Consider the following 26,054-nt stretch of genomic DNA (forward strand, 5'->3'; position numbering starts at 1 on the left):
TGTGTAAGGTTGCTCTCACTCTCTCTCTCTGACATCATCCATAAGAGGAGAACTACTTGTCCCCTGATGATATACACAGGCTGGTCTGTAGTTGGCTAAATGTAAAGGAGAACTAGGCCAAATTGTTTCTATGGAATGAAAAACATTAAACATTCTGAACTGTAAGCACTGTTTTTCCTTGTCGTTCTCTTTTTTGCACGGACAAGTGACCTTTTTGAAATTGAACTTGCACTTAAACGTCTAACACATTTTTTTATGTTGATTATCATTTGTATTAGTGTACAGAAGACATTATTGGCAATCATTGGCATCAAGGCCATTAAAGGCCAAGATGCTATTAAATAATTACTTACATGCATCAAAATATATGATTGAATGAATTGCCTGAAAAATCTCTAAGCACAAATGGGGGTTGAACTGCAGGCATTCTGGACTTATTATGAGAGCAAGTCCTGCCTTGTGGACAGGCACCAAGGAACCCCTTCCAGAAGCCTGCGTATCCCTGGGAACCAGGGCCTCCCCGGTAAATTTGGGGCGACCAACAGAAGTCTGTTGCTGCCATGCTGCACACTGTGCCATGTTACCACTATTAGTGGCGGGCATAGAGGAGGTGATCTGGCCATGGCCATGCCAGGGTGTCTTGTCCTAATGGGCTCAAGGTCTCCTTCAGTGAGAACCAGAGATGACAGTGGTATAAGGTCTCCAGGGCAAACAGGTCCACCTCTGCTGTGCCATACATGCGCCATATTTTCTCCACCACTTCTGGGGGAGCCTGAGGGAGGTGTCTCATGGGAGAGAAGGTCCACCACCACGTTCTGTGGCCCTGGCAGATACATGGCCCTGAGGCTGGCAAAGCAGGGAAAGGTCCAAATGAGCTTCTGTGCCACCAGCAACGACCAAGGCAATCTGGTGCCCCCTTGACGACTGACATGGTATACCACAGACTTTTTGTCAGAGCGTACAAGAACATGCCTTTCAACAATGCCCCATCTCTTGGAACAAAGCAAACTTGGATCTAAATGGAGGCCATTGATCTAAAGTTACAAGGTAATGGGATCTACTCTTTCGATGGCGGCCTTCTGCAGGAGGGTGGGTATTACCTGTCTGAGTGCCATGGACTTTGATTACTGACTATTGTCAGCTTTATCCCACTAAAGACGGGACCCTCTGGCAAGCATGACCACCACCCTTGGGTCTATAGTACAAATCTCCTAGCAGATGCAGTGCTATTGGGAGAAGCATCTGACCACCAGCTTCGGGGCCTTAGGGCTTGCCCACTTAGCCCTCTGAGTCCCTGTGGAGGCGGTAACCAGATTCCTGACCCCTCTGTGTAGCCTGATGTAACATCCAGGTGAGAGGCTGCTGCGGAGCCGGTCTAAACAGCTCCCCTGGAACTACAAGGAGACTGCAGAAGGCCCTCCGTCCCGGCTCCGAAAATGAGTATTTGGCCAGCCACACCTGGCGGTGAGTCATCATCAGCCTGCCCACCTCCTTGGTCATAAGGGCGAATGTGTCTGTAGAGAAACATCACTTAGGCTCTACGTGGAACCATCCATGCTGGAGGACTGCAGGGACTAAGACAGATGGCGGTAGTGGATCATTCAAGTTTTTTGTTTAAAGTAAACAGAAGGAGATACTTACCCCGCTAGCTTAGCTCCAGAGCAAGTTTGGAAATCTTTTTATTTTTTTTTTCTTAAAGTGAAGCGGTGAGGAGTCAAACCCCACACCATGTGGTGTGAATAATTTCCAAACTGGGGTCAATAAAGTAACAGTCTAAGTCTAAGTCTAAGTCTAAGTTATGTGCCATGTGCTTTAGCCACTCTGCCACAGAGCAGCAAAGCATGGTTGAAATAATTGTTACTGTTGAAAAGACACCAATTACAAATAGCGTCACGTGAAATTAATCATGGAATCAAAGTTAACTGAGGGTTTTAAATAGGAACAGTTACATTGTTATGATGGGAGAAGTTAGTTTTTCAAAACACATGAATAACATTGTTAAAAGGTCTATTTTAACCCAAACTCTAATCTTTTCTGTAACCTAACCAATTAGTTTTTCTGCGTAAACCTAATCAAACTGCGCCAGAAAACTGAAAATACAAGAAAAAAAATCTGAAAAAATATAAGTGGAGTAAGTCTAAAAATAATAAGTTCACAATAGTTCCACACAGGACACAAACCCGTCTCCCAGTCCTGTCCTTAATCCATTCATTCATCCATAAATTGTTTTCTTTAACATTTTTTGCCCTCTACTTTTGTATTTGCCTGCGTCCATATCATGTGACTATCAAATCTGTTTTATTCTCAGTGGAAAATGCAGTATTTGAAAATGGACTCTGCAGTCACCGTGTGAAACCGTGTAGCTTGCATGTCTGAATCATTGTCTTTGTATGATGTAGTTATCTGAGCTGTTGAATTATTCATGTTATTTTATGCAAATGTTTGATTTTCTTTCAAAAAAAAAAAAAAACAACAGATTTTAGAGCGTGAAATTGGTTCATTCAAAGCCTGGCTCTCATTCAGGAGTTCCTGAGTTCCTTCGTGATAACGTCTTTCTTCTTTGGATTTCCGACAGACAAGGCGCATTGCTGTCACCTCCCTCCGGTAAGCAGCTGCTCCGGCTGTCTGTTCACTGCAGTATCAATCTGACCACAGTGCTATAAGATACTATGAGCCGTCCACGTCGCCCAGAAGTGTTTTCCTTGCTGACAGTTCCAACTTTAGGGTTGTCTTTTAATGATATCTTCAACATTTGTCAACACATAAACACCAAAGTGTTTTTGACCATTCAACAATATGATAGGTCATTGTTATGGCCCTCAGTTTCAATGATTTCTCATTTACTTCTGAGAAAAACAAAGTTTCTTTGGACCTGGGTGATTAAACAATGTTGATGTGTGCATTCATGGACCTCACAGAGCACTTAGACTATAAACAACAAATGCCTTTCTAAACATCTGAGACACGGTATGCTCAATTAAGATTCAAAAGTACTTTTGACATCTTGTTTCATGAGCAAAATTATCTATGAATTATTATTAAATTATTAAATTATTATTAAATGATTAAATTATCACCATTATCTATGTTCTGGCAACATGAGGATCCATAGGCATATTTATGTATGTGTCTCTATGTGCAAGTCATGATTGTATGCAAATAAAAGCATCTAGTGTGACTGATTTGTTTATTTACTTTTATTACTTATTATATGTTACGAACTTTATTATCCTGCTTTGCTTGTACCATGTCCAGTTGTCAATAAAATGCCATAGGCAAGTAACATCAGTATCAGTATATAAAGCATTGTGATAACTTTAATGGTCACTAAGGGAAGAAACAAGACCGCAAAGGTGCCTAGGCATTTAAGTGTATTCGTGATTTCTGGTGTTGGGATTATATGTCATCGTGACATAGCCCATTAATTCAGAATCATAATCACAAACACAAAGAATGTGTCTAGACCTTTGCTCCAATGGCCAAAAATGATATAAAAACCCAATATTGCCATTAAACAGTCCTTCTTAGTGATTTATAACACAGCCCACAGGGCCTAATCGCACCAGCAATATTGGGAGATATTAAACAGAGAGTTACCATGGTATAAAACAGAAAAACAAAGTCTCTGATGGCTGAAAAACTCATATCAACTCACTATGTCATCATCTTACCTGGCTGAGACAAAAAGAAAAAGAAAACTGTTTGTAGGCGTGTTGTGGTCCTCAAGTAACAATGCACTGTCCTAGAAGATTCTAAAATATAGTCCACATATTGTTAATAAAATCTCAATATGTCAGTGAAATAGTGATCTTGGCGTCAGTTGTGTTTTTTGTGTGAGGCGTGTTTATGGTGTAGCAGAGGGGAATCTGCTTCACACAGTGTGTTATTTATGAGTAGGTAGGGGACTGCTGCGCTTTTGGGAGCTAATCATCTCAGTGGTTTAAAATGATAATCCATTAAACCATTTTAATCCCTGCCCTCAGCCAAAACATTTCAACGCACATAAGATTCCTCTCAAGAGCCTGAAACACAAAACAGCCAAAACACTGTCAACTTTTAACATAAAAGAGGTCATCACTGTGCAGACATAAAAAGCTACACAAAAACAGCATGGAAGAACTTGTATCCTGCAGGTTATGCAATATCCTACATTTTTCTGTCATGCATCTAATTTGAGGCTTTGATGAAATCTTGGCTGAGGAATGCGCACAAGAACAAACAGACATGCCAAATATTAATGAACACAGCAGCTAGTTTCTAGTGGTCATTTTCTGTTTTGTATATTCCACAGCCTGCAGTAATGTTGCCAGTGTTTTTGGCTTTCATGTAGTCTTCTTTACATAAAACTTTTGCATTAGTGATGACATTCAAAATAAATATGGCTGGATATTCAAGGCCAGTATTGTCTTGGTACCAACCAAAGTGTGTTGAGTCCTTGATGCTGATATTGAATGCTTCAACAGATTTGAACTCCCTTTTACATATTCTTTGATGAGCTTCTTACTGATTTACATATTTTTTGAAATTTGAAACAGTATTTCATAAATATGGCTTATTTTGTTAAAACAGAAAGATATCAAAAATAGTTTGGTATCAGTATCAGCATACTTGATGACTGATTGGTTAGTCAAGCAGAAACTTCACTCTGGCTGAAGTTTCTACAATGAGGGGATTTGCAGCTTTCCTCTGTTTTATATCATCATAAAATGATTATCCTTGTGTTCTAGACTGTTGCTTAGATAAAAAGAAAACATGGGCTCTGTGTTTTGTCCACGTCATCCTGCTAGTAGTGCAGTGCTGCTTTTGTCAAGACAGCTGGGCCCTAATGTGCAGCGTTCTGCTTCATAGGATATGCAATTGAAAATTAGAGTATGTGTGAATGTGAAAAATGATTTGACCACACAGAGTGACTGTGAGCTCAGACACTGAGGTTGACAAAATGCTTGGATTTGCCATGAGCTCCAATGCTAAAGAAGCCATTATCTCCCCTCGGTCTTTTTATTAGAAAAGAGCAAAGCATTCAGGTAGCAGTTTGTCATTTTCAGTCTGTGATTTTGCCAGTTAAAATGACAAACACCACCGGTGGCAGGTCATAGCTGTTGCTAAATTCCGATTAAATAACTGTCTCTGCAGCCAGTGTCTGTACTCTGTAACTCTGTTGTACAACAGCAAGTGGAGAGTTTCTATAGTTCCAACTATTCCAAAGATGCATATTCTCTATTCAGATCAGGAGTCCCATTCTCCCAGTTCATCTGTCATTCATATCAATAATTTAATCTTAATATCAACTTGACATTTTTAAACCTGGATCTGAAAAATAATGTGTCCAGTTTAGTATCTAGTGATAGGCAGCACAGTTCTTTTCGGTGTACCGAATCATTAGAATGAGTTCATTAAAATGATTTGTTCAGAAGATTCATTCACTGAATCATTCAGTGCTTGACCGCAGCTCGGATGGCACAGTCCCACTCACTGAGCTGAAACACGGCCCAACGTTCAGTTCAGCTCGCTAACTAGTGAACTGAGAACAGTCACTCATGAGGGACAAGCCAGTGAGCTGAGAATTTAGTCGGATAAAGACACCGTTTAGTCCTACCCTATGACACACAGCATTTATATTTTCACAACATCTACTTGTTAATGCAATATTGGGTGCTACTTCGTACATCAAGGCTTCAAGACAGGAGAGGGAAAGTAATTTCCCAAATTGGGATCAATAAAGAAACCATCTAAGTCTTAGTCTAAGTCTTGAGCAGCTCAGTGACTGTCTCAGGGCTCACATTCACTGCGTAGTACGTTCAGTCAATGAATCACTGAACATGTACGTTTGCCTTGCAGTGAAAGGATCTGAGATGGTCTTAAGCTGGCAGGTTTCACCACAACGGTGGTGAGATTTTTCAGATTCCTTATAGCTGTTGTCTTTTCAAAACAATCATGTTGTGTGTGTGCATGTGTAATTTCAATGTAGATAATGGTATTCATCTGGATTGTTGTCCAAGACCAATGATGTTGACTCAACCGAATCGCCTGTGTCTTTTCTGCCATTCTTCCTGTGAACAAACGACTTGAATCACTCATCTATGGATATCTATATGTCTATATATAGATATATAAAATCAGGACAGGACCAGGGCCGTTTAGCCTATAAGATGTCAAAAAACTGTGAAAAATGCTCAAGACAGTTTCCCAAGTGGCATCTTAAAATTGCTTCTTTTGTCCAGCTGACAATCCAAAACCTTGAGTTGTTAATAATAAATGACAAAGAAACAGAACAGAGGTAGTGTGGCGTGCGATATTAGACCTTGTTTTATTCTACATAAACATTACAGTGAGTTCATCATCATCATTTTTGTCAACCACAGCCACCAGAGCAGTTGATGTCAGCAAGAGTAATGCAGTCCCAATTGCGAATGAAACACACTGCATCCTCTTCTCAACTTCCCAGGTGTAAATGCCCTGAATGATGGGTGAAACTTCGAGTACTGTTATTGCTAGGGCTTCATGTTTCAGGTTGTAACGTCTTATCGTCAGACTGCAGGTCATATTCTATCCTACACTGCAGTAAATAAAAGCTTCAGAAAACCACAATGTATTTTGAAATAGCAAAGCATGGTTTTAATATGTAAATCAGTGTGTGGTGGAGCGTGTTTACAGTCAGCTGTTTGAAGTGCAGCAGCTCTCTGATCCTTTTATCACACACAGTATAGGCCCAGATAGGCTAAACACACGTCTGCCATTCAAACTGCAGAAGCTGCATGTTTTTAATGAGCTTGTTTCCAGGCAACAACTTCATCAGGTTTCCACCACAGTAATGAAAAATAAATAAATAAAGAAAAATAAAAACTTAATAGGGGCCCCTGGGTGTCATTTTCCATCATCAGCTGTGGGACAAATCTGAGACAGTTAACAAATTAATCTGTGAAACACAGGAGCTAGAAATTGCTTATTTGTAGACAATTAGGCACCTGCTGTTGCTGTGTGTGTCTCTGTGTTTGTCTATGGCTGTGTGTAAACACAATGCAGCTACCACCATTGCTGATGGCCAGTGGACAAAAGCCTTAAGAAGCACAGCTTTCTAAAATTTCTGATTGCAGAAAATTAATGCAGTCAAAAAGTCTTGACTGCTCTCTGAGAAATTCACATGCATTGTTTCCACTGCATTAAAATTCAGCATTCAAAACGTTGCACATGCTGCTTGGGTTGACTTGAATTTAACTAGAATGGCAAGTAAACAGTAAGGAAAATGGAAAACAATAGACGATATTTTTCATGACTTGGCATGACTGAATCCAAATGGAAAGATCATTTTGAAACATGAATGTAAAGGCTTCAGAGTTGAGTGCATGGTGGAATAAATATTGGAAATATGTGTTGGCCTGTCTTGCATCCACTCTTGCCTGCAGGATTTCCAACTATAGCCTTTAAATCCTGTGTAGGTTCTTGGGAATTTTGGGTACCTACGTAAAAATCATATTGTAGGGTGATCCTATCAGTAGAGTGGTAACATTGTGGTGGTGGTAAATACTGGAGTGGACACTGTGTCCAAGCAGTGAGCTTTACCTGGGTCTGCAACTGCTAATTATTGTCATTCATCAAATCAAATCAAATCAAATCAAATCAAATCAAATCAAACTTCATATTAAACTACATATACTACATATTACAATGCAACACAAAGTGCTTTGCAACAGTTAAAAACAATATAAATGAAAACAGCAACAGTTGAAACCCATCCCTCCCACCCTCTGTATGTACTAACACACACTCTCAACTACATGCATAAACACAAACACACACACACACACACACACACACACACACACACACACAGACACTCTCACCACAGACAGTTGCGAGAGTAGTGAGACATGGCAAGGCACTGAGGATCGAGGAAAACGCTACCTTTGGGGCCGTCCACACTGGGAGGAGTCGTCACAGACTATGAGCACAGCGGGCACCGGCACCCGGGCCCCCCGAAGCTGACAGACAGGCGGACCCCCACACCAAGGTGGGGAGCCCCCCCACCGGCCGGGCCGAAGGGACCCGAGAACAGCATCCCCAGCAGCAGACCCGACACCACTCTCAGTGTGCAGGACCCCCCTGAGGAAACAGTGGAATTTAAAATAAAATGAACTAAAATAAGATAAAATAAATAGTTAAAAGAAGAGAAAAACATAAGATAATAAGTAAAGTAGATAAAATAGGATAAAATAATACAAAATATAAAACAGCAAAATAAACGGCATCAACATAAGATAAAACCTGATAAGAACATAAGAAGAATTTTCAGTTAAAAGCCTGATTAAAAAGGTGTGTCTTTAACCTTCTTTTAAAAATATCAACAGTCTCTGAAAACCTGAGGCTCTCTGGCAGGCTGTTCCACAGGCGTGGAGCATAGTGGCTAAATGCCGCCTCACTGTGGGTTTTAGTTCTGGCTTTTGGTATGGATAAAAGCCCGGTGCCAGAGACCTCAAGGTCCGCGAGGGTTGATATGGTAAAAGCAGGTCAGATAAGTAAAAGGGCTCAAGGCTGTTAAGACATTTAAAAACTAGTAAAAGAACCTTAAAATCGATCCTGAAGCAGACAGGGAGCCAATGCAGCGACTGTAAAACTGGTGTAATGTGGGCCCGCCCTCTGGTCTGCCTCAGCACGCGTGCGATACAACACACACACACACAAAATCAATCAATCAATCAATCAATCAATCAATCAATCAATAAAGTCCTACATCAAACTATATTTTGTGTTGACAAATGACTAAACAATTAACTAAGTATTAAGTTATTAATTTCCATTGATTGACCAGTTGATTAATCAGCTAACAGTTTCAGAATCAGCACTAGTTTAAAGCATGTGGTAAACCTGTGCCCATTCCCATATTAAACTTGCTGGGTTTATTCCAGTTTGTTTGGTAGCTTCTCAGGCACTGTATAGTTGGGTTCAGGAGGTAGTATTCACCACAAAGTATTGGTAAGGATCTGGTAGGCAGGATAAGGTCTGATAGTGATACTGATTTTAATCTTCATTCAAATAGAATACAGCAAAACATGCCAGAATACATCCACTTCATTCTGCCTGAAAGCTAGGTAGGTGATTGTATGTATGTTGTTTAGCTTCATGAACTATAATAGCAATACTCAAACATTGTTATATAGTGTCCGTATTTGCCAGAATCTGGTGACCAACAGCTTGCTTAACCTGTTCCCACTGCATGGACACTAACTAACAAGAATCTCAGTTCAGACTGGGAGATACTGTAGTTACTCACTTTGTTTTCAATGTTGTCCACAAACTGCAAAGGCAGAACAGGCACTGGATGTCCATGAACATCCTTTTTTGAATGGAATCCTTTTACCTTGACTGTCGGCCTGCTCTCAGCAATGTATCTCAGCTGTAAAGCAAGCAATATGAAAATTGTTGCAATTTAGACCATTTTCTTTGCAATTGTAACCTGCTAAGGCTGGCAAGTTCTTATTTGTGGCACGTCAGCAATGTCAATGATAAAATGTGATTCATGGTGTTTGCATTATGTCATCAGTTGTTTAAATGCAACAACAAAGCAACAACATCGATTAGTTTCTACAGAGGTCTCAAAACAGCTGTCAATACACTTGACATTACACGCAGCTGTGGCTATTTATAGCACTTGTCTAATGAATTAATCGCATCTACGTCATCTTCTAACATTAGACAAGTACTCAATTGTTTAGAATGTTCATATTTAGTTTATGCATTGCTGTGTGTAGCATCAAATGAAAAGGTCATAAACAGTGAAATAAAGTGATACAGTCACTGTAAATTACAAGAAAAATATTGAATACACCAAGTACAGCACATTAATTCAGAGCATCAATGGTGTACACCAATAACATTGTAATTAAAGATCACTAACGTGGTTTATTGAAGGACAGTTTACATGCGTGGTTAAACCCGATGATAAGCCTCTTATATTTTCATACATGATGTGCTGATCACATGTATGAGTCTAAATGTAACCCACATGCAGAGCATTTATGTGTCACCAGAGATCTCCACTTCTGTTGCAAGTCTTTACTGTGACTTAACATGTTACGTGCAGGTACTTTCAGCATCAACAGTGCTGTTGTCAATCAAAGCTGTTGACAGCATGATAGTGAAAGTCTTGTTGGCATGTTGGAAGTTTAGCTGTGCCACTCACTGACATTAGGATCCATCACTGGAAATCAGAGGTCAACTAGGATGGTGCAGCATTGTACAGAACACTGAGAGGTGCAGCAGCCGTTGTACACATTAATAGAGGATGGTGGTGGAATGAAAGTACTAGTCATTCTTCTGCAGTCTCACCTTCACAAAGGACAAATTGTGCTTCCTTTGATCAGATAATGAAAAAAGAAAGCTTGATAATGTCGCTTAATTCCATCATGTTTTGCTAACCAGTGTTGCTTTTAAGCCCACAGTGGGAATTCAACACAGTCCAATTTGCCAATGTGAGAAACACTTTTTGGAATATAGCTGAAATACTTGGGAATAGTTTGTGCACATAAAATATTTCCATTTCCATTCTTTCACTGTAAAATATGATGCTGCAACCACTCTAAACATCAAGTTTACATGTTTAACATCCATACAACCTGTACGTACTGTTGTCATCTCTCTTCCTACTAGTAACAGCTAAATGTCACATAATCCATTCACAAACGTGGCAATGCAAATACATACAGTTGAGCACATTTGATGTAGGAGGAAAGCAAGATGCTGTACATGAACAGTAATGAGCAATGCAGTTGGGTGGACAGCTCCACCCCAGACTATATAGCGTTTGTGATGTGTTCCATTTGAGATGAAAACAATGGAGTTTTTGAACAGTAACATTATTTCTTAGACAACTGAATTTGTCGATTACCAAGATGTGTTTGAAAGGCACTACAGAGACATCATAACAAATCAAATGGCTGCCAGAGGAATATGAAGGACTTGATGTCCTGATATTTCTTTATCCTGATGTATTCTTTACACTTGTGTGGGCTTTAACCAAACAGAGATCTGGCCATGTCAGAGTAATGGGACTAGATGCAGCTCACAGGATCTACTGACAACCAATATTTCCCATATATAACTGTGGTAACTGTGTGTCTGTCTGTGCTTGTGTTGTCTGTGTGTGTATGCGTGCATATTGTGTCTTTTCCTAGACAGCTGGAGTTAATGTGAGACCAGATATACAGAGATGTCAGTCCCTTCCAGTTAGCGACAACTCTACAATGATGGGGATTTAAAGGAGGTGAGTGAGCATGGACCTAAACTCACTATCGAACTCTCATATTATACTACTTTTTATTGAATTGTCGCTACCTTCATGATCTACTTAATCCATACAAAATACACTTCAAAACTACCCACATTTGACTCCAGAAAAAAACACTTTTTAGCAGCTTTTTCTTATTGTCCACTTGTCCATCATGTTTCATAAGAGCACATCAACCTAAAACCAACAAAATCAATATTATGCCACAACTGCCTGTTATTGATAGAGAAGTAAATCTGCCATCTTCATTATTATAGCGGACTATAATTATCGATATATGTGCCTCAGTCACGTAAACTTTATCCTCAATGACAATTGTGTAGATCAGGAGGACTTCTTGATTCATCAGAACAAATGTCTTGGCTTTCCCATACATGCTAAATTTGTGTGAATACCAAGTGGAATCAAAACATTGAGTTCTTCCAGTGAGCCATAAATTCCCTGGAGCTCTCCAACAGCCTGTTGCAGAGAATTTGGTGTGGTCACAAACAGTTATGGAGCTCATTCAGGTAGACCTCACTGCCTTGTCTGCCACCAGAGTGCCACTGCCACCATCTGCCTACTGGACTGCAGTAATTTGCTGCTTGGACTTGCATAGTTAGCTTTACTTTTAGTTTGTTTTCATTAGTCTGGGCATGAGTTTCACTCTTAATTTTTAACAGGCAAAAATGCAACCTGGAATACTGAAGGGTTAGTTTACTCCAAGGACTCTGCCGAGTCCTGAGTCCAGCAACACTCTCAATTGTCCCCATTTGGCTGAAATATGTACTGGGAGGCAATGGCTCTAACTCAGAGATCACTTGGAACTCAGAGCATCATTTTTGCTTTTGTATTTTTAATATTAAAGGTAGATTTTATGTGTGTTTTTCATCATCAGGTCAGCCATTAACTAATAATAATAACTGATGTACCTGAATCTTGATGTACCTGTCCTCTGTTAAGTCCACTCAAATCACAAATAGCTTTGAAACACATCACTTTTTTAATCAAGTTCTGTATTTGCCTTAATGTAAGAGTTTTATTGTTTATTTATTTATTGTGGACATTCCATTTAGAAAAGCAAGGGTTGTCTTATGTTCAAGGAAAAGTTCAGATATTCTTTTGAATTGAGAGTGTACTGGTATGGTAACACCGGCTCCTACAGACAGCATAGTGTGCTGTTTTTAGTTTTAGTGTTGCTAGGCTAGTGAGTGTCTTCATGATCTTTATAGTTGGCCTTTTAGGTTTACTCAGTCCCCAAAGCGTTTTGTTAGCCAAGATTAACCTACAGGAGTTTTTGAAGGCTCATATAACTTGTTTTGCTGCCGAAGAGAACATGAAATACATTCATGATGAGTGAAAATAAATCCAAAGTGAATGTTCAGTGCAGGAACTGACTGTGGGCTATTGGACCAATCCATTTTGGCTTGTTAGTTGTGAGGGAACTGTGAATCATCAGAAGTCTCTAGCTGTCTGACTTCGGTCACTGACTGACAAAGTCAAGGCTGGTTGGAAGCCTCATTTTGATTGTGAGTATGTACTGGACCTGTGAAGCCCTCCCCACACCCAGCCAAATAGATATACAGAATTAAAAGCCAACATGTCAATTTTTTTAGTAAGACAACAATCCTCCAGAACAGCTTCAGTGCTATTTGTTAGTTCTGCATTCTTTACACTTACACACTCAGCTATTCAGTTTTTTTTTTTTTTTTTTTTTTTTTTTTTGTTCAATTTGTCACCAGTACCAGGGCCAGTGCTGGCTTACAATTTGGATGTGGATTCAAGGCATAAGTCAACTCCCTAATTCATCTGAGACATACAACTAGTTCTAATAAAAATTATGTATTGCTGCAGAAATACTGTAAAAATAACCCTAAGACATGCAGTCTAAAGTAATCAGTCTATCATAGTTTGTGAGGAATATGACAGGAGAAGATAGGCGTTAAAGATATGATTCACGCTTCTTTCACAGTCATCTGGTCGTTTTGGTCCCCACCTCCTTCACACATCCCACCACTGAGCTGTTCCTTTCTATCTGTCTGTATATTGTAGGCTTCACAGGCATGCACAAACCCAGGATTTAATTTCTGAGTACCAGAGAGCAGCTCTGCATCTCTGTGCAGAAGGGACGCAGGTACTGAGAGAGAGAGAGACAGGGAGAAGCAGGTTAAGCCCACGCTCTTCTCGTCTCTTCTCAACCCTGTTCTAAAGGCTGAGTTGAATCATAACAGTCAGTGGGCGAAAAGGAAGAGAAAAAAATCCTTTCCACACAGATTCTGACGTACATTTCTTGTCGATTGGGTGTCGTATGGATGGGATGATGGAAGAAAAAGGAAGAGAGGAATGGATGAATAGGGAGTTGTTGATAGCCTTAAGCAGTGTCTCTCCCTCTCTCTGTGGGATTTTAATGGCTGTTTTGTTTCTTCATAAAATCATTTGGATGTAATCCTTACAGCTTTCTTCAGTGCAGAAGCAGACTTCAGTCAGAAATACTTACATCAACTGACTGTATATTGCAAATTGCTCTATAGGTCGATTAGCCAGTAAAGGCTCTTCTGTGGGAGGGAACTCTCAAAGAATCCAAGCAGCAAAAGGGACAAACTAATCACGGAGCACTAACACACAATTCAGAGATAGCTAAAAATGTATGCACATACATACAGACAGCACATGAACACTGAATCAAAGCAGTCAGTTGACATTCAATGATAACACCATGTCATTCTGCAAACTGCCCTTAACATGTCTACTGCTACGTTCTCTGCTAATTTCTCTACATGTAACAGGAACATTGTCTCTTTAACTTTTAGTTGTGTTGCCTTTAATTCCAGTAGTACGGTACATCTGAAACTAGTCATCCCCAGTTCAGAGTTGGTATGAGGAACATTCAAAGCAAACCTCTCCTGTGATCTGCTGTCATGGTTGCAGAGAGCTCAACAACTTAGAAAACAAAAGCTTGACCTTATAAATGGAAATAGGTAAGCTGATGTCTAGTTTGTGTCTTACAATAGTTATTGTTATTATGAGTCTGGCTTGTAAATAGTGTAATTATCTTGTAATTATGACTTGGCACTCAGTAATAAAAAGTGAACTGCCTTACATTAGCCAGAGATGGTTGTTCAATACAATTAAACTGAAATTGAATTGTTGTAGTGTTATATTCTCAATGTACAATGATTTGCTACTCATTTGACCAACTGTGTAATTGTGCAATCATCTTGATGACATGGACACTCATTAACATGGGAGTCTTTCTAATCTCTACCATTCACCCAATACAGTATGATGTGATTTTTTTTCCAGGTGTCTGATCTTTTCATATAAGTTGCAGTGGTGAATGCAATAGTGTAATGACTCACGTGGCACTTAGATCCACTGAGTTAAAGATCCAATGAGATGGCCAGTGAACTTCTCACCTCTAGAACACAGTGTATCCTGAATGGTGATGTAGTCTTGCACTCATGGGTGTGACATGTAAAGTCCAACCAATTAGGTCATCAGATATTTTTCAGCAAACCCTCTCTGTCTATCTTTAAGAAACAAATTGCCCCTCTCTTTATAACTGGTAGGGTATTGTTTACACTTTGGGTGATTCCTCCTTTTTCAACAGCAATTACATTACATTAAATGAAATGACTAGAAGCAACTGGAAAATCTAATTTAACAATGTATAACACTATTGTATGCAGTGGATGGATAGTAATGCAAATAGGTGAGATGCGATTTGTAGGACAATGACATCAAAGCAACATTAGTGATTGTTTTCCCTTATCAATTGGAATGTATGACAAATACAAATATATCTGTGATAAAACAGTAATATTGGCTATACCAACACATGTACACACATATACTCAAAAATGTCAGAATGCTTTCAAAATCTGCTGTTTCTGAGAGTGCTGTTAATGATATGTGAAGGGTTGGCGTTAGGTTTAACACAAAATGTCATTTCTATGTAGATGATACAACTATTTATGCTGTAGCTTCACTCAGGCAACAATTGATTCCATCTACAGTTTTGTCAGTGCTGCACTATGTTGGATATTATTTATATACATCATCTACATGTTACTCTTTAGATGTTCTTTCTCAAAACGCTCTGTGATTCATATTAGGAGATGGCTTTCACTGTGGCTTGTATAGGAATGTAGGTTGGCCTTCTCTGTCAGTTAGAAAAGACTTGTAGTATATGAAGCTCTTTTAGGAAAATAGTCGATTTATCTTGCATTTGTTTAACAACATAGACAAATTCAGCATTCTGGAGGCTCCAGAGTACAAAACATAGCTCAGTAAAAAGTTGCTTAAATGTTTTGACCCACTCTGGTAGAGTAAGATTAAGCTATTGTTGGATCACCAGATTTCTTTGGCAGATTTTAAAGTTTTAATTGATCGTCCAATATTGACTTTTCCTATACCTGCAGTAGTTAGATCCCAGAGTGAACTGCTCACTCTTTGCTCAAAGGAAATGGAAGTAATCTTCACACTTGAATAAAAATACAAAAAATACAATATAAATTGCATGTGGTGGTGACACAGCTCCAGGAAATTTGAGAAAGTTGTAAGATGTGTCTTAGTTTTCAGTATCTGACAGCTAAATGACAGAAGAAAGCCACATGCCTGTGCTGTTTATAGACAGTGGTTTCTATGGTACTAACTGAATATATATTTTTAGAATCCAAAGGACAAAACATTCAATGTGCATGTTTGTTTGTGTGTTCATGTAGGTGTAACTGGAAGGACAACACTAAATTATGTGGAATGCAGGAGGTGTAAAGAGTGTGCCATTTTAAATTTCTGTTCACTCATGTCTGTTTCACATACTGCTGTGGTTACCATGGTGACACATCCTTTCTCTTTTTGGTAATGTGTAAGGCAAGGAGAGACAGAAAGAGAGACAAGTGAAAGGGAGAGAAAATTCTGGAAAAGACACACACACACACACACACACACACACACACACACACACACACACACAAACACACACACATGCGCACACACATAGTTGCTTATGTAGCATGTTGTTTTAATGTTTTTCATCCCTAGTTGATGGTCACATGGTGGTCACATTATGATTCAGCTGGAGTGGGAAACCCTGAAGATGACAAATTCAATTCACAATTATTTTGATGAATTTCTATTCACTTTAAAATAATTAGGCAAAAATAAGGGCAAATGGGATAGAGTAGCTCAACATTTCAGAAAGATTGCAGTATAATTTTCTGTACACTGGTGTCCTTTTTGTATTGCAAGCAGCAGGAGCAAAACAAAAGCAAAGTTGGTCAGTTAGTCTGTCCACTTGTCCACCCATCAAACACCAGGGTACAAGAATTTCTCCAACACCAAAACGGGAACTGATGTCAGCCCGACCACCGTTTGAGTACCAGAAGCAGGTGTCGGCCACATTGTCGCCACCGAGGAACCAGGAGCAGGTGCAAGCCAGGCTGCTGACTGGGAACCAGGAGCAAGTGTCTGCGTGGCCACCAACAGGGACCCAGAAACAGGTATCCAACTCAGGAACTGAAGGAACCTAGGAACTCAAGAGACATTGGCTTGCTCTGAGTCAGGAACTTTAGAGACGCCAGAGATAGGAATAGACTCGGGAACACACAAGGTATCGGTCAACCCAGAAGTGGACTCAAGAACAGGAGGGACTGCAGCCGATTCAGGACTTGTGAGGGCCATCCCAGGGACTGAAGAAATGTCAATCAGTGTAGTGGGCAGTAGGACCTCCACAGAGCTGGGCAGTGGTGAGAACGAGGAGCTTCTGGTGGGCTTCCCAGAGCTGTCCAGAGCAAGATCCAGCAGAAGCAAGACCAGGCAGCTAAACAGCAGGGAGCCAGATGACAGGGAGCCTGGATGTAGTGAGCCTTGCTTTCTTGTGGGGGCCATGATGTTAGCTAGAAAGGTCCCCTAGAAAAGGGACTCCTGGGAATCATCGGAGGTGTACTGGCTGGAGGCTAGAAGGCTGCTGTCTATTTGACTTAGGAGCTCGACCTGGAAGGAGGTCAGCAGGGCAATGGATAGCCGACACAGAAGCTGAAGCTGATTGGAGTGGGCCGGATTTGAATGGTCCAAAGTGCAGTGGGTGCTAGCTGGCTGAAAACTAGCAGACTGGAGGCTAGCTGAAATTGGGACAGGAAGGCAGGTTTGTGCTGGACAACAATTTGGCCATGCCTGGAACTTCCAAAAACCAGGGCTTAGAGTTGATTATGTTTTCACAAGAAGTTATGTCCCTGGCACTGTTCAGACAAGAGGAGAAATTATCTATGGGGGATTTCACCTCCTCAGGATCGTCCAGTGGGAAGCTGGGTCCATTATTGGCTGCAACATTCCGTCATAGTTTTGCAATGAGGACCAAAACACAGACTATGATGAATGAAAGGGATTTATTTCAGAGATATCAGGGTGGTGGAATGTAAGAGGAGATAGCTGGCTGAAGCACAGTGCAGGACGGCAATGAGGGATGGCAGAACCAACTGTGCAGGGTGGATGAACGTGGTTTCAGGTTAACAAACAGGCAGGCAGACGGGCAAATGAATGATGATCCTAGAGCACACAGGAAAGAAATTACGGTTATCTTGCAACAATAACACAACACAAGAAAACAATACACTAAGAATAATAGAGATGCCTCGAGAGTCGACTACTGTAGCGGCTGAAATAATGATCTCATGATGAGTGGATGAAAAACCGGAGATGATATACTGTTGATGGAAGACAGATGTGCAGGCTGAACAGGTGAGATGAATGAGCTGCGATCAGGAGGGAGACAGGCAGGAAACCACACCCACACAACATAACACACACACACACACACACACACACACACACACACACACACAGACAAAAACAGGAGACACAACAGGGAAACAGGGAAAACACAAAGGAAATCACTTGAGGTATGGTCATGGCCGTCACATCCAGGCCTCTAGTATCACAGCAGTGTTGCAGGATTTGATTGTATTTCACTGCATTATAAAACTATTCATAACAAAACACAGCATTTAACCAAACAACAAAACAAATGTTATAGACACTACAAACATCTTTATGATATTACATTGGATATTATGACTGGCTGCAATATGCAATGGCAGACTCTACAGCAGCAGCATTATGTGCAAAGCTGGTGGTAACAAGACCATAAAGGTGCAGCTAATACAAAATACTGAGCTGTGTGGTTTGTCTCTCTACCAGCTATCTCAGCTACAAGTATCATCAACTGCATCACAGTTAAACAGAAAATCATGTGGAAGATTTCAGTTCACCACTGAGATCCATCAGCCTCCACTCCTCTGAGGAGAAACACTTATTGTAATGTTAGTCTTTACTTCTGCAGAGGGGCTCAACCAATTCCATTTCCATGTGCATGGTTGCATACAAAATAATAATTAGCCTAAGTTTGGAATTTGTTGATTTGTTCATTGATTATTATATTTCTCTGTCATCGAGGCAGTAGGAGATGTGTTATTCAGCCAACCTGCGTGGAAAATTAAAGCAGTATGTGGTTAGAAAATATTATCAACAAGCACTGAAACATTAAAACAAAAGCACCAATTGACTGAGTTTATCATTTCAAGCACTGTATAGTATAAAGTAGTATAATATCAATACCATATCCTATATATAACAGCATGCACTGTATGTAGTATCTATTACTTACAAATGCCACTGTTGTTTAATTCAGATATATAGATATACATATATTAATAATATTTAATATCACTATTACAATTACATTACATCATTAACATACATTATTAACATTATTATTACTACTCTTAAACGTTACCTTGGATACCTACACATTCTTTATGTTGTTATTATTGCTTTTAATATTATTTCTTTTTTTCTCTAATGTTGCTTCACTTGTTAATTCTGTACAGTGGAAACAGTGACAGGTCGCTCGCTGGCTGTTCTATATGCACTTGCTTAGTGCTTCCTGCTTGTGCCTCTGCCTCCAGCCATGGGGTGGGTTTGATGCTGGAGAGAACTCCATACCAGTCACAGGTTGAAGACCAGTTGATTTTCTTCCCTGTTGTTTCATCAGTGCAGCCTTGGGTTCATTGTAGACCTGATTTCCAAACAGCATGAAGTTAAAGATGACACATTTGTTGAATATTTCAAAAAAGACAACTTTTTTTTATTTGTCTTTTACAGTTTTAAAATAACAAAAGACAGAAAAGGGCCCAAAGCCAAAGTTTGGGTGCCCTGCATGGTCAGTACTTAGTAACACCCCTCCTGCAAATACGACAAATTGTAGCCATTTTTTGTAGCCAGAACGTTCTTGTTTAGGGGATTTTTGCCCATTCTTTCTTGCAAAGGCCTTCTAGTTCTGTGACGTTCTTGAGGCAGTCTTGAACTCTTCTAAGATCTACAGAGCCATGGATTTTCAATGATGTTCAGGTCGGGGGACTGTGAGGACCATGACAAACCTTCAGCTTACACATCTTGAGGAAGTCCATTGTGGATTGTGGGGTGGGTTTCCTATCACTGTCCTGCAGAAACCATCACCTTTTCATCTCCAGCTTTTTTTATAGTTGATTCCAGTTTTTGTTAGTATTCAATTCAGTCCATTGTTCCCTCTACCAGTTCAATTCAATTTCAATTCAGTGAAATGTTTCCCATGCCACTGGCTGAAAATACTTTGCTATCTTCTTATCACCTTCATCTGCTTTGTGGACATCAATTATTTTAATTTTCAGAGTGCTTGGGAGCTGCTTAGAGCAGCCATGGCTGCTGATTGTTGGGACAAGGTTTGAGGATTTACAGCAATAAAGCTTTGAAATTTGGATTATTTGGCCTTTCCTAACGATGACTGATCAAGCCATAGCCCAAACAAGCTGATTACGGTCTGAGACCTTGGTAAAAGTTACAAAAGCTCAAATCTGTTTGGGTGCCCAAACTTTTGTATGGGCCCCCTTTACTTTTTCAAAAATTGCACACACACACACACACAAAAAAAAAAAAAATGCACAATGACATAAATTTTGAACAGGAGTGGCCAAACTTTTTCATGCAACTTTATAATTAAGGTCATATCATTTTCAGCACATGGAATCGAAAAAGTATTAAAGGCTTGATACTTTGGACAACTGCATGGCAAAGGTCAACACCATTCTGCAGCCAACTCAGACTTTCACTTTTAAATGCATGACCATAAAATTGCCACACTGAAAGTGATTTGTCACTAGGAGGAACTAACAGTGGATGATATAGATAAAATCCTCTATTACTGCATGAATTGACCAGAATAGAATGTCTGATTTGTGAAATCTAGAAATTATGTACCTGATAAATTGAGGAATTTCACTGATTGATGAATTAACCATAACCCTGAACCTGAACATTTAGCTATCTCTGTAAAAATGGAATGGCAACATTTCTGATGATTGACTGAATATATATCTTTCGGTATGTATCTTTATTTCTCCCAAAACATACAGACAACCCCTTTTCCTTTACACATAGTCACTTGATTTATTTTTTGACATGCTGAGCTGGTTAGCTGCGCTGTAGAAAAAGTGTCTAAGGCCTCTCAATACAAGTAATATTGAATGCATTCAGAATAAACATGTTATTGTAAAAACAAAACAAAACAAAACAAAAAACACAAAATTAGTGCTTGACTGATTTTGTCGTGAGGCAGATCCCTTGTGTGTGTGTGTGCTGCTGTATGGGGAAAAAATGCCCATCAGGCTACATTAAATGCGTATCCTGTCTGCCTCCGGTGTTGGTATCCACCCTCAGAGGGTGACTCAAAGGCTTTTTGTTCGCCTGCTTCCATTTAGCCCAAAATAACTTGATCTCAGCCCTATTTTCATTTCTCCTTCCACCTACACACACAGCATCAACCCAGCCTGCAGGGTACATATAGCTCTTTGAAAAATACAGGAGGTGATGGTAAAAGATGGGTGGGGGTGGGGGTTCTACTGTCAATCTCTCATCCGTTTTTTATCTCTTCTAAATAATCTTGTAGAGTTTGTTTCCGTCTACTCCTTTTCCTCCGTTCCTCTTCCCCTCACATAGATTCTCTTTACTTGCTTCTCCTCCTAGAAATTTGCATTCAAGATGTATAAATAGCTGTTCTCCAATGCAGAGAATGATATGTTCTTGCTTTTCCTAATGTATTTTGATTATAGGAAAGCATGTTAGGAGCTCTCTGTGGAACTGATACAGCAATCAGGTTTTGAGGACACCAGTTGACACCCTGGTCTTGCTTCACCCTCTTTGAGATCATACAAGTGTTGGTAAAATGTATTATTTTTACCAGATGATCTCAAATAGATTTAACTAGATACGGTTTGCCGAGTTAGAAAGTAAGAGCAGCAATTGTTTTTTTTATTCTGCACATCTGGTTGTTTGACAACAAATAGAGGGGGCAAAAAGAAAAAAAGAGCAGCTAAAAAGTGAGTGTGTGTGCATTAAATAAATGTACAGGTAGTAGTTTTTAATTTATCATTTATTTAAGGGACAAAATTAAACCCATGCAAGTGAACCCAAATGGGATTGATAATTTGGTAGACACCTGGATCAGGATGAATTTCATCCAAAAACAAATCTCCTGCACCCATACCTGTCAACATTGGGATTTGAGAATACAGGAAATTTTCTGGCACGCCACCCTGGGCTGTACCTCCACAACATTTAACAACAAGACTGCACACAGTGAATCCTGAAATCACCACTAGGCAACCACTTGCTTTAAAATATCATCTACAATTAGATGGTCAGAATTAGATACCTGATTGAAAGAGAAATGCAGTGAACATCCCTGCATTGTAAAAATGAAAGAACAAAAAGACATAGAAATTCAGCACTAAGTTTATTTATGTATTACTTGGAGGATACGTGCACATCCCTTACACATTATGCTTCTCTTGTGATTTTGAGAGAGACCACTGGCAAGTGAGACAATTGGTAGGAGAGGGTGATTATGAAAGTAGATGTGAGAGATAGTATGAACGGATGGATTGGCAGACCATGTGTCTTGGCCTCTTTTATGCTTGGCAGATTTGTTGCTTTTCCCTCCGTGTGATCCACTAAAATTCTTGTGGTGTATTTTGCAAAAAGCATGACTTTGACCAACATAAAACCCCCTTCCATTTGGTGAGATATTTGGACAAACTTTTATCCTTTTTGGCAGGTAGCTCATCATGTTCATTCTTCTTCTGGCAGGTGCTGTTTGAGTGAATGAGTGCTCACCCCTGAATATTAAAGCTAATCTACATATTGCCACCTGCTGTACTGGAGGGTAATGCAGCAAACACTTAAAATAGGTGGTTATGACTCCTGGCAATGTTACAGCAAACCCTTTAAAAAAAAAATGGGAGATTTACAGCAAAATATTTAAAAGAGATCATTGAAATATGGGAGAGTCCCTGGAAAAATGGGAGTGTTGACAGGACTGCCCGCACCTGAGCAAAACAGGTTGTCAGTGGGACTCCATCACATCTCCTGTGACTGACATTAAGACGCAGCCTCAGACAGTAACAAATGTGTACAGATGGTAGCATGTATATCATCATTATGCCCAGGACATAATAGGTAGTAAATCGAGATTATAATTCCATTGTGGGAATTTCTACATTGACTTAGACAGGAGTGTCAGCTTTGTCATCAAATAGTCAATTTGGTCCCGACCAAGAGCAGCATTGACATTACATTTCATTTCACTTTGGGTCCTCTTCATGTTCACAATAATGAACCAGTAAGAGTGAACTTGGAGTCATGCAGATGGGGCAGCTTTGGTGAATGCCATCATGCATCATTAGTGCAACAGGACCATGGGGAAATCAAATTCCGGTGACCGATAGCAGGTCAGTCTGCACTTTAATGCTTCTCAAGTTGATATTTATGTTCTCTGTTGTGACAAACGACTCAATAACAGAATTATTAGTACTGTAGACTGTACAATGACTGCATGTTACGAATAATGATGAGGTAGAGGTCGAGACGCGATGCAAAAGGCAAGGACAGGTGGGGGATTACTAAGTGATCCAGTGAGGGTTGAATCAAGCGATTGGACTTGGTTGTAGAAATTTGATAAAGTTGTACCTCTCAGTAATATTTCAATAAAATCTACTGTCCAGCTACAACTCCACTACAATAACAAGCAACTTCTGTCTAAGCACAAGCAACTGCAATAACCAGTATAAAACAGCAAGTAAGTGTGTGGCGTTTATTACACCACATACTTACTTGAAAGAGAAAGAGAGAAAGAGAGAGAAAGAGAGGGCAAGGTCATTTGATGTGACCTCATTGTTTACATACATTCTAACTATGGAAAGGCGAGGTGTTATGGAAACCATAGAGAAACAAGTGTTGCAGACTAGAGACTTTATTGATCCCAATTTGGGAAATTCCTTTGTTGCAGCAGCAGGTTAAACACACACATAAACACAAAATATATACAATAAAGAAGAATAAGGGTGAGAATAAAACTTAGAGAAAAGAGTGTTCTGAAAAAAAATATAACTAAGTCTATAAACATACAACAGTAGCAACTCTTAAAATATAACTAAGTATATAAACAAAGATTAACAGCAGTTCCTAAAGAGACAGAGAGAGCCAGAGCTACAAACTATATACCAGAAAAGAATATGTGCAAGTTGCAAATGATAAATAAACATAAACACTACTGCAATATTGTATAATATTTATCCAATATTGCAGTAGTGCAAATAATACGTAAACATTGAAATATTGAGGTTTGTGAGGTTGGTGGATTAACTGTTTAAGTTGCTATTGTACAGTGTGATGGCTCGTGGCAGGAATGATTTCTTGAAGCGGTCCTTGTGACAACAGAGCTGGAGCAGTCTATCGGAGAAGGAGCTCCGCTGTCTGTCCACAAGGTGGTGAAGAGGATGTTCAGGGTTACCCATGATGGATAAGAGTCTGTCCAGTGTCCTCCTCTCCACCTCCTTAACAGTGTCTAGTTTGCAGCCAATAACGTAGCCAGTCTTCCTGATCAGTTTGTTCAGCCTGTTGGTGTCGCTGGCTCTGATGCTGCTCCCCCAGCACACTGCAGCAAAGAAGAGTTCACTGGTAACAACAGACTGGTAGAACATCTCCAACATCTTGATGCACACGTTGAATGATCAGAGCCTCCTCAAGAAATAGAGTCTGCTCATTCCCTTCTTGTAAACAGCATTGATGTTAGTGTTCCATTTAAGTCTATTGTCGAGGTGCACACCACATACTTCAAATACAAAGCATGGCTGTGCCACGGGCTAACCAATATCCCCCATTGAAGCCAACATTCACATGGAAGAAGTACAATGCAGAGCCCTGAACTGATTCAGAGGAGCAGCACCAAGCCAGTGGATTATATATGCGGTCAAAAGGCACCGCAAGTCTTCACAAAACACATCAGCTTTGTGGACAATAACATCAAGTTCAAATGAGAGGACTTTAGGAACAACAGCTTGACCTTTTTTCGACTGTGCCATAGTCATTGAAGGGGAGCCTCCACATTAAAGCATACAGGAAACCCACACACATACACAGACACACACACTTACTCTTTGACTTTCACCACCCACTGGAGTAGAAGTTAGGAGTTATTAGAACCTTGCAACTCGAAGATGATAGTGTACAAACAAGTCCCTTGGCTGAAGAGAAGTAACCCAAACATCTGAGGGACACACTTAAAGCTTGTAGTTATCCTAATTGAGTTATTTGCAAAAACAGCCAAACAACAACACAAACACTGTGCGGATCAAGAAAAGACGAACCAATGCATTGTCAGTCATCGTGTCTGAAGTGCACACCTAAACACAAGAAAAACAATCTAGCATATGTTCTCCAATGCAGTGAGGAATGCATTTGTGTATCAAAGGTGTTCTTGTGTGACAACTCCAACGACTGTCACTGCACAGCCTGGAGCAGTAACGACCCAAATAGTGTCAATGACCTTGACAATGACCCCACAGACATTAAATACTTGGGACTCCCCACCAGTCAGTTAGAACTGAAGAATCCCCTTGGATGAGAGCTGATATGCCTTCAAGTTTCTACAATCAAGTGCAGATGCCCTTGATCCGACCCTCACTGGATAACCATAACTGGATGACTGGAACTCTCCACAGACAAATTACTGTGGGATCCATATGTCACTTTTTAATGGACTTAATGAACTGCAAGTGCACAGAGGATACCAGTACAGCAAACTGCAGTTTTTACTGTTTTTGGCTGCTAGCTTGATCAGGGAAAATCCCTGCACTTAAACAGATTGATTGTAAGATTACTTCCTGAACAGTTTATGACCAAGAGATGGATTTAATAGTAGTTTAGCTTTTGAAATCATGCTTTTAATTCATGTCTACAATGAAATAGTCCTTTGATTGGCCCATTTGCTTTCACACATCAAATGAACCGCACCGGAGTAGAGAGTTGGAAGCTTGGAGAGTTGGTGTGAGAGAGAGAGAGAGAGAGAGAGAGAGAGAGAGAGAGAGAGAGAGAGAGAGAGAGAGAGTTACTGGGAGTTACTCTAGCTTGTATGCAGCGCCTCTACCAGTGGAGCTGTCAGGTTATGTTAAGCAGTTGTGTTACAGGCCAAGTAGGACAGAGGAAACTCACACTCACACATACAGTATATACACACATACCTATCCCACAACTCCACCACAAATGCAAGTACGCACACAGTCATGAATGTAGCATACACACCAACACTGTGGCCCTGCATGGCTGTTCATCTGTAATAAAACTGCCTTGCAAGCAGTCTGATCCCTGGAGGCTTTTCCCATAGTCGCCTGGGATGTGAACTCACTGTTATATAAGGTCAGAGAGG

At 40.1% G+C, this 26,054-nt stretch overlaps 1 protein-coding gene across 7 annotated transcripts in view; it reads left to right on the top strand.

Annotated features, from left to right (window-relative positions):
• Nucleotides 1-26,054, top strand: part of dlgap1a (discs, large (Drosophila) homolog-associated protein 1a) — a 140,979-nt gene that overhangs the window by 34,194 nt on the left and 80,731 nt on the right. For 5 of the 7 annotated variants that reach the window (XM_076746023.1, XM_076746029.1, XM_076746030.1 and 2 more), the window contains exon 2: nucleotides 11,169-11,257. The exons of the other annotated variants lie outside the window; for them this stretch is intronic. The gene's annotated coding sequence lies outside the window, so the exon portion shown is untranslated. The remainder of the gene's footprint in view (nucleotides 1-11,168; nucleotides 11,258-26,054) is intronic. 7 annotated transcript variants of the gene reach the window in all.

Source organism: Chaetodon auriga, chromosome 12 (genome assembly GCF_051107435.1).
Source record: "Chaetodon auriga isolate fChaAug3 chromosome 12, fChaAug3.hap1, whole genome shotgun sequence".
Classification (NCBI taxonomy): Eukaryota; Metazoa; Chordata; class Actinopteri; order Chaetodontiformes; family Chaetodontidae; genus Chaetodon; species Chaetodon auriga.